We start from the raw sequence: 12,144 nt of genomic DNA, 5'->3' as shown, positions 1-12,144 counted from the left end.
GACATATCATATAAGGTGGAATCTAGGAGATTTTGAATGTTAAGTTTCCATTGTCTTCAGGACATATTACCTGTCATTGTTGTACAGCAATAAACATGGAGTACTACCAACCTGGGGAGCTCACCTAATGCTAAAAAGACACTATTTAGAAAATGAAAAGACAAATGAAAGGATGAGATAAGATGACCTTCCACATTAAGGCACTGGAAAGAATAGCAAACTAAACCTAAAGCAAGCAGAAGGAAGAAAATAAAAATTAGAGAAACTAATAATTTATAATAATAATATTTGTTAGTGTTGAATAATTGATATTAATTCTTGACTAGCTTTTTTAAAAGAGAGAAATATTCACTTCCCAGTTTATTCTGTGGGGCCAGTGTTATCTTGATACAAAAACTAGTCCAAATAGCATAGAAAAATAAAACTACTATAAGTATAAATGCAAAATTCCTTAAAAAATACTAAAAAATCAAATCTAGCAACATATAAAAGAACTACACACTATGACAAAGTGAAATTTATACAAGTAATCCCAGGTTTGTTTAACAGCCCAAAATCCATTAAGGTAATACATCTTATCCATAGAATAAGAAACGAGAACTGCATGATCATCTTGATAGATTCAGAAAAGACATTTACCAAAATCCAAATGCTTTAATGATTAAAAATAAAAATAAAAACTCAATGAACCAGGAATAGAGAACTTTCTACACCAGACACATGGCACCTGTGAAAAGCCAACAGCAAGCATGCAACTTAATGGTAAAGGATGCTTTCCCGCTATGGTCAGAGATAAGAAGAGGATATATATTTTGACCTCTTCTAGTAAACACTGTACTAAAGATTTTGTGCAGGGCAAATCGGCAACTAAAAAAAAAAGAGCCACCAATATTGAACAGGAAGAAATAAGACTTTATTTGAAAATAATATTCTTGTATATAGAAAATTTTAAGGAATCCACTGAACGATAAAACTAGTAAATTATTTCAGCAATATTACAGCATACAAGATAAATGTACAAAAATCAATTGCACACATCTACAATGAAAACCCCAAAATGAAATTAAGAAAACAATTTAAAATAGCATCAACAAAATAAATAATAAATAATTTGGAAAATGTGATACAAGAGTTTACTCTGAAAATTAAAAATTATTGTTTAAAGAATATCTAAATAATTAGCAAACATCTTCCACCCATGAATTGGAAGATTTAATATTGTAGTACTTTACAATTTGAACTACACTTTTGATGAAATCCCTGCAAATATCCCAACAGACTTCTGTCTAGAAACTGACAAGCTGATTCTAAAATACACATGGAATTGTAAGGGACACAAAATAGCCAGAATAATCTTGAAAAAAGAAAGCATATTAGGATAATTCACACCCCCATGCTCCAAACCTTACTGTAAAGTAGCAGTAATCAAGACAACACTATACCGATGAAGGAAAAATATATAGATTGATGGAAGAGAATTGAGAGTCTATATAGAAAACTATGTGTCTATAGTCAGTGGATTCTTACAGTGGTGTCATGTGCAATTCAATGAGGAAGAGACAGTCTTTGAACAAACTGGGTCAACAATGTACATGTAGATCCTCACTTGCAAAATAATAAATTCGAACCCTCACCCCAAAGCATACAAAAATATTAACTCAAATGAATTAAAGACACACATGCAAGAGCTAGAATAAAGCATATGGGAAAATCTTCAGGATTTTGGATCTAGCAAAGAAATAGCTGTAACACCAAAAACATGAGCAACAAAATAAAAATTAGATATTTAAAATTTCTTAAAAATTAAAGACATTGGTGTTTCAAAGGACAACCAAGCAAGTCAAAAGGCAGCTCAAAAATTGTGAGAAGATATTTGAAAAACACATATCTATATGTCTGTATATATATGTATCTTGAATATAGAAAAATTGTTTTAAGTCAGTAACAAATATCCCAACTCAAGACTGATAAATGATAGGAATAGATGTGTTTCCCAAGAAGATACACGAACGGTCAATAATCCCATAAAAAGATACCCAATAGCATCACTCATCAGGAAACTACAAATCAAAACCACAGTTAGATACTCTATGGCTAGAACTGGCCACTTTGGAAAATAATTTGATTGCTTCTAAATATAATAAACATAGAATTGTCATATGACCCAGAAATTTATTCCTAGGTATACACCCAGATTATTCGAAAGAGGTGTTCAAACACAAATTGTACACAAGTATTTTTAGCAGCAGTATTTAAAATAGCCAAAGGCTGAACACAACTCAAATGTCAATAAAAATATTATTGGATAAACAAAATGTTTTATCCATGAAATTGAATGTTATACAGTTATAAAAAGAAATAAAGTACCAATACGTACATGAACCTTGATAGCACTATGCCAATTGAAAGAAGCCAGGCAGAAAAGGCCACCCATTGCATGATTCCATTTAGATGAAAACAGGATAGGAAAATCTATAGAGACAGAAAACAGATTTGTGGTTGCTTAGGATTGAGTAGGGGATGGGTGCATAGGAAGTTAACAGCTAGAGAAGGTGAGGTTTCTTTTTGAAGTGATGAAAATTCTCTAAAATTCATTGTGATGATGGCTCCACTTATCTGTGCATATACTAAAAGCCACTGACTTGTAGACATTAATGTGTGCACTCTACACTATGTAAATTATATATCAATAAATCCTTTCAAAAATACACAGAAGAGTAAGGGGTTTTGGAATGTTGCAGCTGGGAGGCAGTTTGAAATACTGAATAAGCCTCATCGAGAATGTGAAGTTTCAGTAAAGACTTGAGGAAGTTGAATGAGCTGATGAATGGATATATGGAAGGCTATCTTTCCAAGCCAAGAAATGAACTAGAGTGTTGGTCATAAGGCAGCAGCCTATTGGCATGTCCAGAGGACAGTGAGGTGGCCAGGACCACTGGTAAGATCAAGGGTGAAGATATAAAAGAATTTTGGCGGTTGACATGTGGCAGATCGTGATGGGCTTGCAGACCATTGTAAGAATGGTTGTTTTTAGTGTTCATGAAATGGGGAGACAAGTCATTATCCCATTATCAATATTTTAATAAATTGGATCCATGAACCAAATCCAATGAGATTAAATCAATTAGTAATAATATGCAAATTTGTATTAAAATTACTAGAATTACACGCACATTTGAGAACAGGAGAGTCATGATTGTTTATCAGCAATAATAAACATTATTAATTTTAATTGTGATCAGCTAAAGGAGATTAATTGCAATACATCATGCTTTATAATGTGACTGTCAAAAGGAAAATATGATTGTAATCTTATACTACATCTATCAATGTCTTTGATTCATAAGACTATAGAGTAAGCCCCTAGTTTTCAAAGCCAACTTTTGAGGCAGTGACATCTTATGCAAGTTTGCTGCTTTCTGCCACAGTGATCCTTGGTCAGCTGGCACAAGTTGTTTTACAAACGCCCCTAGGTCTAAAAATAGTTTGGATCACAATGAACACAGAAACACCTTCATCCCTTCAGAAATACCTATCAATTACTTCCAATACAGAATGAAAAATTGACAAAGGAAATATGTGGATTGTAAAAATGCCAGTTAGCTTGCATCTACATGAAAGAAAAATGTCATTTTTATTGCATTAGATCATTGTTTCACATGAGTTTTGGTATAGCACAATGTTGAACCAAGGGCAAAGAGAGATGAATTAATGAAGTCTTAAGACATCAAGAATTTGAAAGAAAAGGCAGGTCATCTTTGAAGGTTAGTGACATAGCATTCATCTTCTGTTGTCATCTTTTCCATCATTCCCTGTAGGCCTGATGGACAGGTTTCACTCAAGTTCAGAGAACAGCATGCAAAATTAGCTACCAGTTAATCTTTATGAAGTGAGCTGCATTTCTAGCCAGACTGAGCTTACGTTTTAGCAGGAAGCATTTTTGGGAAATGTTTATGTTAGAGTTTGCCCTTCTTGACAAGGTAAGACATAAATGTCTACTTCATAGACATGAATTAAGATGGGAATATATTTAGGGGAATCATTTACTCAAACTCTAAATAATAAAGGTACACAAAGGGCAAATTATACTAGATTTCTTTCCCACTTGTTTTCTATGTCTCATGCAATTCACCTTGATTCCCTTCAGTTTGTGCTTAGTGTAGAAAGTGGCATTTTCATTATTTTAAGCTTCTAGCACAATGAAAGAATTTCTCTTTTTTATGAACAGGATCATAAATGAAAGGGAGGAAGAGTGTCCTATATCATATTTATTGTTCAACAAAACACTGCTCCACGGCTTAAATTCAGTTTAAAAAAGAGAATTTATTGAACATCTAACACATACATAAAAGGCAGTAAAGACAAATGAGAAGAGGGCAGGATATTGAAGTACACAGACTTCAATGCTGAGTTTTATATCTTAGGAAGTTACTCCACCTTACACAGGCTCAATTTCCCCTGATTTAGGAAGGCAATGCTAATGGGTATTGCATAGGTGTAAGTATAAAAATGTTGTATTTAAGAGAATCCCACAAGCTTGGTATAAGGCAGAAAATAAATAGATGTTACATGAATAAGTAGTTTATTACATGTGTATGCTACCTGCGGACTAGAGGAAGCAAGAAACACAGCCACTATGTTTGATTAGCATTATAGAGATGGTACAATGATGGTTGTCAGAAGCTGGGGGGAGGAAGAAATGGGGAAGTATTGTTTAATGGGTATAGAGTTTCAGTTTTACAAAAAGAAACAAATTCTGGAGATGGATGGTAGGGACGGCTGCACAATATTATGACTATATTTAGTACCACTGAACTGTACACTTAAAATGGTTAACAGAGTACATTTTACGTTATGTGCATTTTACCACAATAAAAAAATAAAATACCTTAGGAACATTTTCATGAAAAAGCCCACATAAAATTCATTTTAATGCACGTGGTTATGCATAGCTTTCTATTTTTCTCTTTTCTCTTTATATACAAAATTCTAATCAGAGAAGGGAATCCCCTCTGTACCTCCAGGATATTCAGTAAAGACCACTGGAGGTTCATGCCCTAGTGACAGTACTCATTTAGCTCCAAATTACAGATGGCTCTAGACTAACTCCACAAAGTTTAAAGAGAATATTTAAAACAACAGACAAATACTCTTCCTGAAGTTACTGAATTCCCTGCCACAACATTGTTCAAAGGTAGTCAATGAAATGTAGATATTCAATAGCATAACATCAAAATACCCCCCAAAAAACTCTGACATGCAAAGAAGCCGTAAGATATATATAATTAAGATATATATTAACAGGATAAAAATAAGTCATTTATAAATGACAGAAAAGAGGAAAATTTCAAGGTCCTTAAATTAAATATATTTTATAAATACATATAGATAAATACATATATATGTCAAGGTACTTAAATGAAAATTGAACATAGGAGACAAATAGAAGTTATAAAATGAAAAATGTGACATATATAGATGAAAAATAAATATTTGAAATAAAAATTCCATGAGATAGAACAAGTAATGGATTTTACCCTAACATCAGAAAATTTATAGAACAAAATAGAAGCTTTACAAACTAAAGGACAAAGGGTAAACTAAAATAAGAAGGCCAGAAACTCACTGATACGTCAGACAATATGCAGCAGTGTAACATACATGTAATTAATATCTCAAAAAGGCTGGGTGGGGGAATTATAGGTGAATAAAGAATGGTACACTCATTCCTGAGAGCACCGAGGAGGGAGGATAGCTTTAGATTTCTTAGGGAGGGTATTATCCATTCATGAAGGTCCAACCCCATGTACAAACACCTCCCAGTAAGCCACACCTGCAACATTGGGGATCAAATTTTAACATGAGATTGAAAGGGGCAAGCATTCAAACCATAGCAAGAGTTAAATTTCCTTTCTAAAAAAATCACTGATATGATTCCATTTCACCATAGATAAAAGCTAGTATTTCAGCCTACCATCGAGTGTGCTTATAGCTCACCAAAAGGGCACTCTGTCTCGGGAATACAGATTTGCCTAGAGGTATCCTAGTGCAGTCAAAGAAAGAGCAATGAGGGATAGAAAAGGTTAGTGATGGAGACACCAGAGCTGCATTTTGCAACAAACAATGTAAAAACTTTACGGATTGGTTCTGCTAACTTACTACAGTTTACATTTCTCTCAGGTGGGAGAATTGTTGCGTTTTTTCTAAAGATAGAAAAGCAATTCAGATAATCTGAAATCTCCACAAGAAGGATAAGAAGCACAGCAGAAACTATTCTATGCAGGAAGTCAATCCTTTCAACTGTCTGTGCTCCATAGAAACAATTGTCTGCACTGGAAGTCATATGAGGTACAGACAACAGCCAGACCTCTCATCCTCTCATTAGTGATTTCAGGAGAAATTACCAGTCAACTGAGTAATTCACTGAGTAAAGTAAACATTTGGCACTGAAAGAGGTTAGACGGATAACTATTTGTATCACCATATTCATGAAGCTGGAATATTTTCCATTACTGGTATCACATCCGAATGGAAGATGTTAAAAGGTCTCTCATCTTATAAGATGGAAATGACAGAACATTTCTTTTGCTGCCGCGGCTTTTGACCCCTGACACCGCGGCTTTTTACGCCTTTTTGCCCTGGCCGCCGCAGCTTATTTCCCCAGCCGCCACAGGTTTTTCCAGCCGCGGCTTCTTGCCCCCACTGCCCGGGCTTTTTGTGGCTTTTTACCCCCACCGCCACGGCATTTTGCTGCTATTTGCCCCTGCCACCGCAGCTTTTTGCCCCCGCCACCGCAGCTTTTTGCCCCCGCCGCAGTGGCCCCTTGCCCCCTACGCGGCTTCCTGCCCTCGCCGCCGTGGCTTTTTATCACCCCAGCCGCTGTTTGCCCCTGCCGCCACGGGTTTTTGCCCCTGCAGCCGAGGGTTTTTGCGCCTTCACGTCCCCGCCATCGTGGCTTTTCACCGCCCCTGCTTTTTGCCCCCTCTGCCATGACTTTTTGCGGCTTTTTACCCCCTCTGCCGTGGCTTTTTGCAGCTCTTGGCACCGGACGCCGCAGCTTTTTGAGGCTTTTTGCCTCCACCACCGCGGCTCTTTGCCGCCATGGCTTTTTGCCGCCGCCGTGGCTTTTTGTCCCTCCGTGCCTTTTTGCCCCCGCCGCCGCATCTTTTTGCCACTGCGGCTTCTTACCCCGCCACCGTGGCTTTTTGCCCCCGCCGTCGTGGTTTCTGCCCCTGACGCTGCGGCTTTTTACGGCTTTTCGCCCCCGTCACCACAGCTTTTTGCCCCCGCCACCGCAGATTTTTGTCGCCACAGCTGTTTGCCTCGGCCGCCATGGCTTGTTGCCCCCGCCACCGTGGCTTGTTGACCCCGTCGCCCCGGCTTTTTCCCCCACCGCCCCGGCTTTTTGCCCCCGCCGCCGCGGCTTTTTGCCCCCATCACCGCCGCTTTTTACTCCCGCCACCACAGGTTTTTGCCGCTGCGGCTTTTTCACCCCGCCATCGTGGGTTTTTGCCCCCACCGCCGTGGGTCTGAGGACGGGATCGGTAGACTCGACTGCCAGAACTACCGGCGTCCTGGCTAAGGCAGTGCCAAGGGTCACTCCTGGTCCACCTCTCCCGGTTCGGGGGTTCCTTGCCTAGACACCTGTGCCCCAGGCTCTGTTCCTGGGCCACTGCAGCCTGCATAGAGCGGCGCTGTGCTCGGCCCCAATGGGAGAGAATAAGGGGAGCAGTGGAGGGGGTGATGTGGCTATCACGGAGGGAGGCACAGGGGCCACAGCCAGCCAGGTGCTGCAGCAGTGAGGGCAGCTCCAGAAGCTCATCGACATCTCCGTTGGCAGCCTGCGTGGGCTGCGCACCACGTGCGCTGTGTCCAATGACCTCACCCAGCAGGAGATATGGACCGTGCAGGTAAGGGGGTCAGGGACTAGAGCTGGGCTCCAGCACTGGACTGGACATCTCCCTCAGGGCCACAGTTCACTCCTGGCCGAGTTGCATCCTTGAGCCCGCGTCACCTCCTTGGAGGCTTCTCCTCCCTCCTGCACTCGCTGATGCAGCAGCCGGAGGACCCGGGACCAGCCCTCACCTTGGGCAGGATTTGTGAGGCTGGTGGGTGTTGGGAACTGTGATGGAGGCTCGAGGGGCCCGTGGGCAGGGTGGGCTGCGCGCAGACATCCCCTTACGCCCCGAATTTCCATCTGGTGCAGCCTTCTCATCTTGTAGGTGAGGAAACCGAAGGCCTGAGGGAGAAATGACTTGCCAGGAACCCCTGTCAAGGAAAATTAACAAAGTGTGGTTATCAAAGGAGAACTGAGTTCGGATTCATACCTGGAGTCCCACACCCTTGGTTAAGACATTATACCACCTTGAGTCTGGCCTGTTGACTGAGGGTGAGCCACTCCATCCTCATCTGATTGTGGGGTCTTGACCTCAAGGGGTTCCCTGCAGGAAGAAGGAAATGTGTTTGCTTTCCTAGCTCTGTCCAGTACCTTAGGGACCCTGGGAACTGGAGGGATTCTTGGAGAGCCATCTGGTGTATGTCATGGGTGGGCCTTGTTTGAAGGTCAGTCTGCCCAGTGGGCTGGCTCAGCCCGAATGAACTGTCTTGAATCTTTGGAGATGTCTGTGTACTTTTAAGGGTTTCTCATCCTTGCACCAAAAGTCCCCTGGAAATTAGTTGGGAAAACCTTAACTTTTGTGGAGCCTTGTATTTGTCTTAAAAGTTCATGCACATAGCCAGGTGTGGTGGCTCACACCTGTTATCCTGTCCTGGATCCCTTGAGTCAAGGAGTTTGAGACCAACCTGGACAATATAATGAGACCCCATCTCTACAAAAAATAAAATGTTAGCCAGGAGTGGTTGTGCGCATCTGTAGTCCTAGCTACTACTGTGGCTGTGGTGAGAGGAGCACTTGAGCCTGCACTGAGCTGTGATCTCACCAGTGTATTCCAGCCTGGGCCACAGAGCAACACCTTGACTCAAAAAAAAAAAAAACCAACAAGAAAAATTCTTGAAGATTTTGCATTCTGTCCCACTATCCATTGGTTTTCATGTCAAGATAATGTCAGAAATTCTTTACAATTGCTTCCAGAAGGAGTAGCCTTTTGATCTAGTGCACAGGTGTCCAGTCTTTTGGCTTCTCAAGGGCCACATTGGAAGAAGAATGCTCCTGGGCCACAGACAAAATACACTACTGCTACTGATAGCTGATGAGGTTTAAAAAAAAAGTTTGTGCATAATTTTCATGATACCCACCAACACAGATAGGTGGAATAGTCCGTGTAGTCAAAGGGTTGGAAACGGCTGATCTAGTGCCTTGTCATCCGTTTTGGCTTTCTCCCTGACTCCAGAATGCAGGTAGAGATGTAGAGACATGCTCTCAGGACAGCTGTTGAGATAAAAAAAATTTGTTTTCGTTTATTCCCAAGGACAGCTGTTTGCCATTTGCATTGAAAAAGTCTCCATTCAAACTGCTGTCACATATAAAATCTATTTATATATCTGTATTTTTCTGTTGTCTTGGCCTTTGTAGGCAGTAGTGTGTTTTGACCGAGCAAACTGTCCTTCCAAATAATGAAGCCGAAGTCAGCCCACCTGCTTGCCATTTTTCTTCGCAGTCCATTTTTCTAACCTCAGGATAATTGTAAGAATGAATTAAGATTTGTGTTTAAGGCTGGGCACAGTGTCTCAGGCCTGTAATCTCAGCACTTTGGGAGGCGGAGATGGATGTATCGTTGGATCTCAGGAGTTGAAGACCAGCCTGGGCAACATACTGAGACTCCGTCTTGTATAATTAAATTAAAAATTAAAAGAAGGAGAGAAAAGGACCTGTGTTTAAAATTTTAAAAAAGGAGGGAAGGTCTAATGCAAAATGTGGACTATGCTAGCTATGATTGGGAAAAAATAATTTTTCATACAGCATTATCTGTTGACTTGTATTAGCAGCATTCTGGTCATAAGCGTTTTGCTTTCCTCAAATATGATGAGGTAAGCTACTTTAAAGTGTGGTGGGGCTTTCTTCCACATGGCTCCTGGAGGTGTTGAGTCCCAATTTAGCCAATTAATTTGGGTTTAGTTTTGATATGGATGAGGGAGACCGGCTTCATTCATGATGCACACACAGTTTTGCCAGTAAGGAAAAAAAAAAAAAAGCAACCTGAATGTTCCTACTCATTAGATGCTATCTGGAGAGCTCCTACCCCACAGCCACAAAGGTCCTGGCCCTTAAAAAGACTCAATGCGGCCTTTCTGCATCTCATACTATATTGTGCAAGATGCTCCTGTGAAAGAAAGTTGTGCTGCATCAGTCATCTCCCTCCTGAAGATCCCTGCGGATGAGGATTTGTGTTTTAAAGGTTCTCAGAAGTCCTGCAACAACAGTTCTAAAACTTATTTGTCCAGGGGATCTTTTCTTCCACTGAGCATAGTTGAGGAGACACGGCCTTAAGCCTTGAGCAGAGAAAGAGACAAGAAACTGTTGGCTCACTTACAACCAAGTGTTGTGTTTATGTTTTAGGTTTTCATGAAAGTGAGGTGCTGTTTGAGGTTCTGAATCAAATTGGGTGGTTGAAGAGAGGCTGGTATCCCTGTAGACTTAGCCAGCCATGAGAGGTTGAGTTTTGTTGAAGGAGGTGTTTTACAAAGGGAAATAGGGTGTTTCCTGGGCATCACATTAGCACTTAAATACATGTATCACTGAAATGAAATGAAATGATGGCATGAAATGAAATGAAATGATGAAACGAAATGATGAAATGATGAAATGAAATGCAATGATAAAATGATGAAATGAAATGAAATGATGAGATGAAATGAAATGGTGAAATGATGAAATGAAATGCTGAAATGAAATGAAATGATGAGATGAAATGAAATGATGAAATGATGAAATGGAATGATGAAATGAAATGATGAAATGATGAAATGAAATGGTGCAATGAAATGAGGAAATTAAATGCTAAAATGAAATGATGAAGTGCAATGGTGAAATGAAATGACATGATGAAATGATGAAATGAAGAAATAGTATGAAATGATGAAATGAAATGATGAAATGAAGTGAAATGATGAAATGATGAATTAATGAAATGAGGGGTGGAGCCAAGATGGCCAAATAGGAACAGCTCCGGTCTACAGCTCCCAGCATAAGCGATGCAGAAGACAGGTGATTTCTGCATTTCCATCTGAGGTACCCGGTTCATCTCACTAAGGGAGTGCCAAATGGTGGGTGCAGGACAGTGGGTGCAGCCCACTGTGTGGGAGCCGAAGCAGGGTGAGGCATTACCTCACCCAGGAAGCACAAGTGGTCAGGAAGTTCCCTTTCCTAGTCAAAGAACGGGGTGACAGATGGCGCCTGGAAAATCGGGTCACTCTCACCATAATACTGCACTTTTCCAATAGTCTTGTAAAACGGCACACCAGGAGATTCTCTCCCGCACCTGGCTCGGAGGGTCTTACGCCAATAGACTCTTGCTGATTGCTAGCACGACACTCTGAGATCAAAGTGCAAGGCAGCAGTGAGGCTGGGGAGTGGGGCCCGCCATTGCCCTGGCTTTCTTAGGTAAACAAAGCAGCCAGGCAGCTGGAACTGGGTGGAACCCACAACAGCTCCAGGAGGCCTGCCTGCCTCTATAGGCTCCACCTCTGGGGGAAGGGCATAGACACACAAAAAGTCAGCAGTAACCTCTGCAGACTTAAATGTCCCTGTCTGACAGCTTTGAAGAGAGTTCTCTTCAGCATGCAACTGGAGATCTGAGACTGGGCAGACTGCCTCCTAAAGTGGGTCACTGAACCCCGAGCAGCCTAACTGGGAGGCATCCCCCTGTAGGGACAGACTGACACCTCACTCGGCTGGGTAGTCCTCTGAGACCAAACTTCCAGAGGAATGATCAGACAGCTGAATTTGTGGTTCACGAAAATCCGCTGTTCTGCAGCCACCGCTGCTGATACCCAGGCAAACAGGGTCTGGTGTGGACCTCTAGTAGACTCCAACAGACCTGCAGCTGAGGGTCCTGTCTGTTAGAAGGAAAACTAACAAACAGAAAGGACACCCACACCAAAAACCCATCTGTACATCAACATCATCAAAGACCAAAAGTTGATAAAACCACAAAGATGGGGAGAAAACAGATCAGAAAAACTGGA

Source organism: Gorilla gorilla, chromosome 6 (genome assembly GCF_029281585.2).
Source record: "Gorilla gorilla gorilla isolate KB3781 chromosome 6, NHGRI_mGorGor1-v2.1_pri, whole genome shotgun sequence".
In the NCBI taxonomy this organism is placed as follows: domain Eukaryota; kingdom Metazoa; phylum Chordata; class Mammalia; order Primates; family Hominidae; genus Gorilla; species Gorilla gorilla.
Note: the sequence above shows the minus strand (reverse complement) of the source record.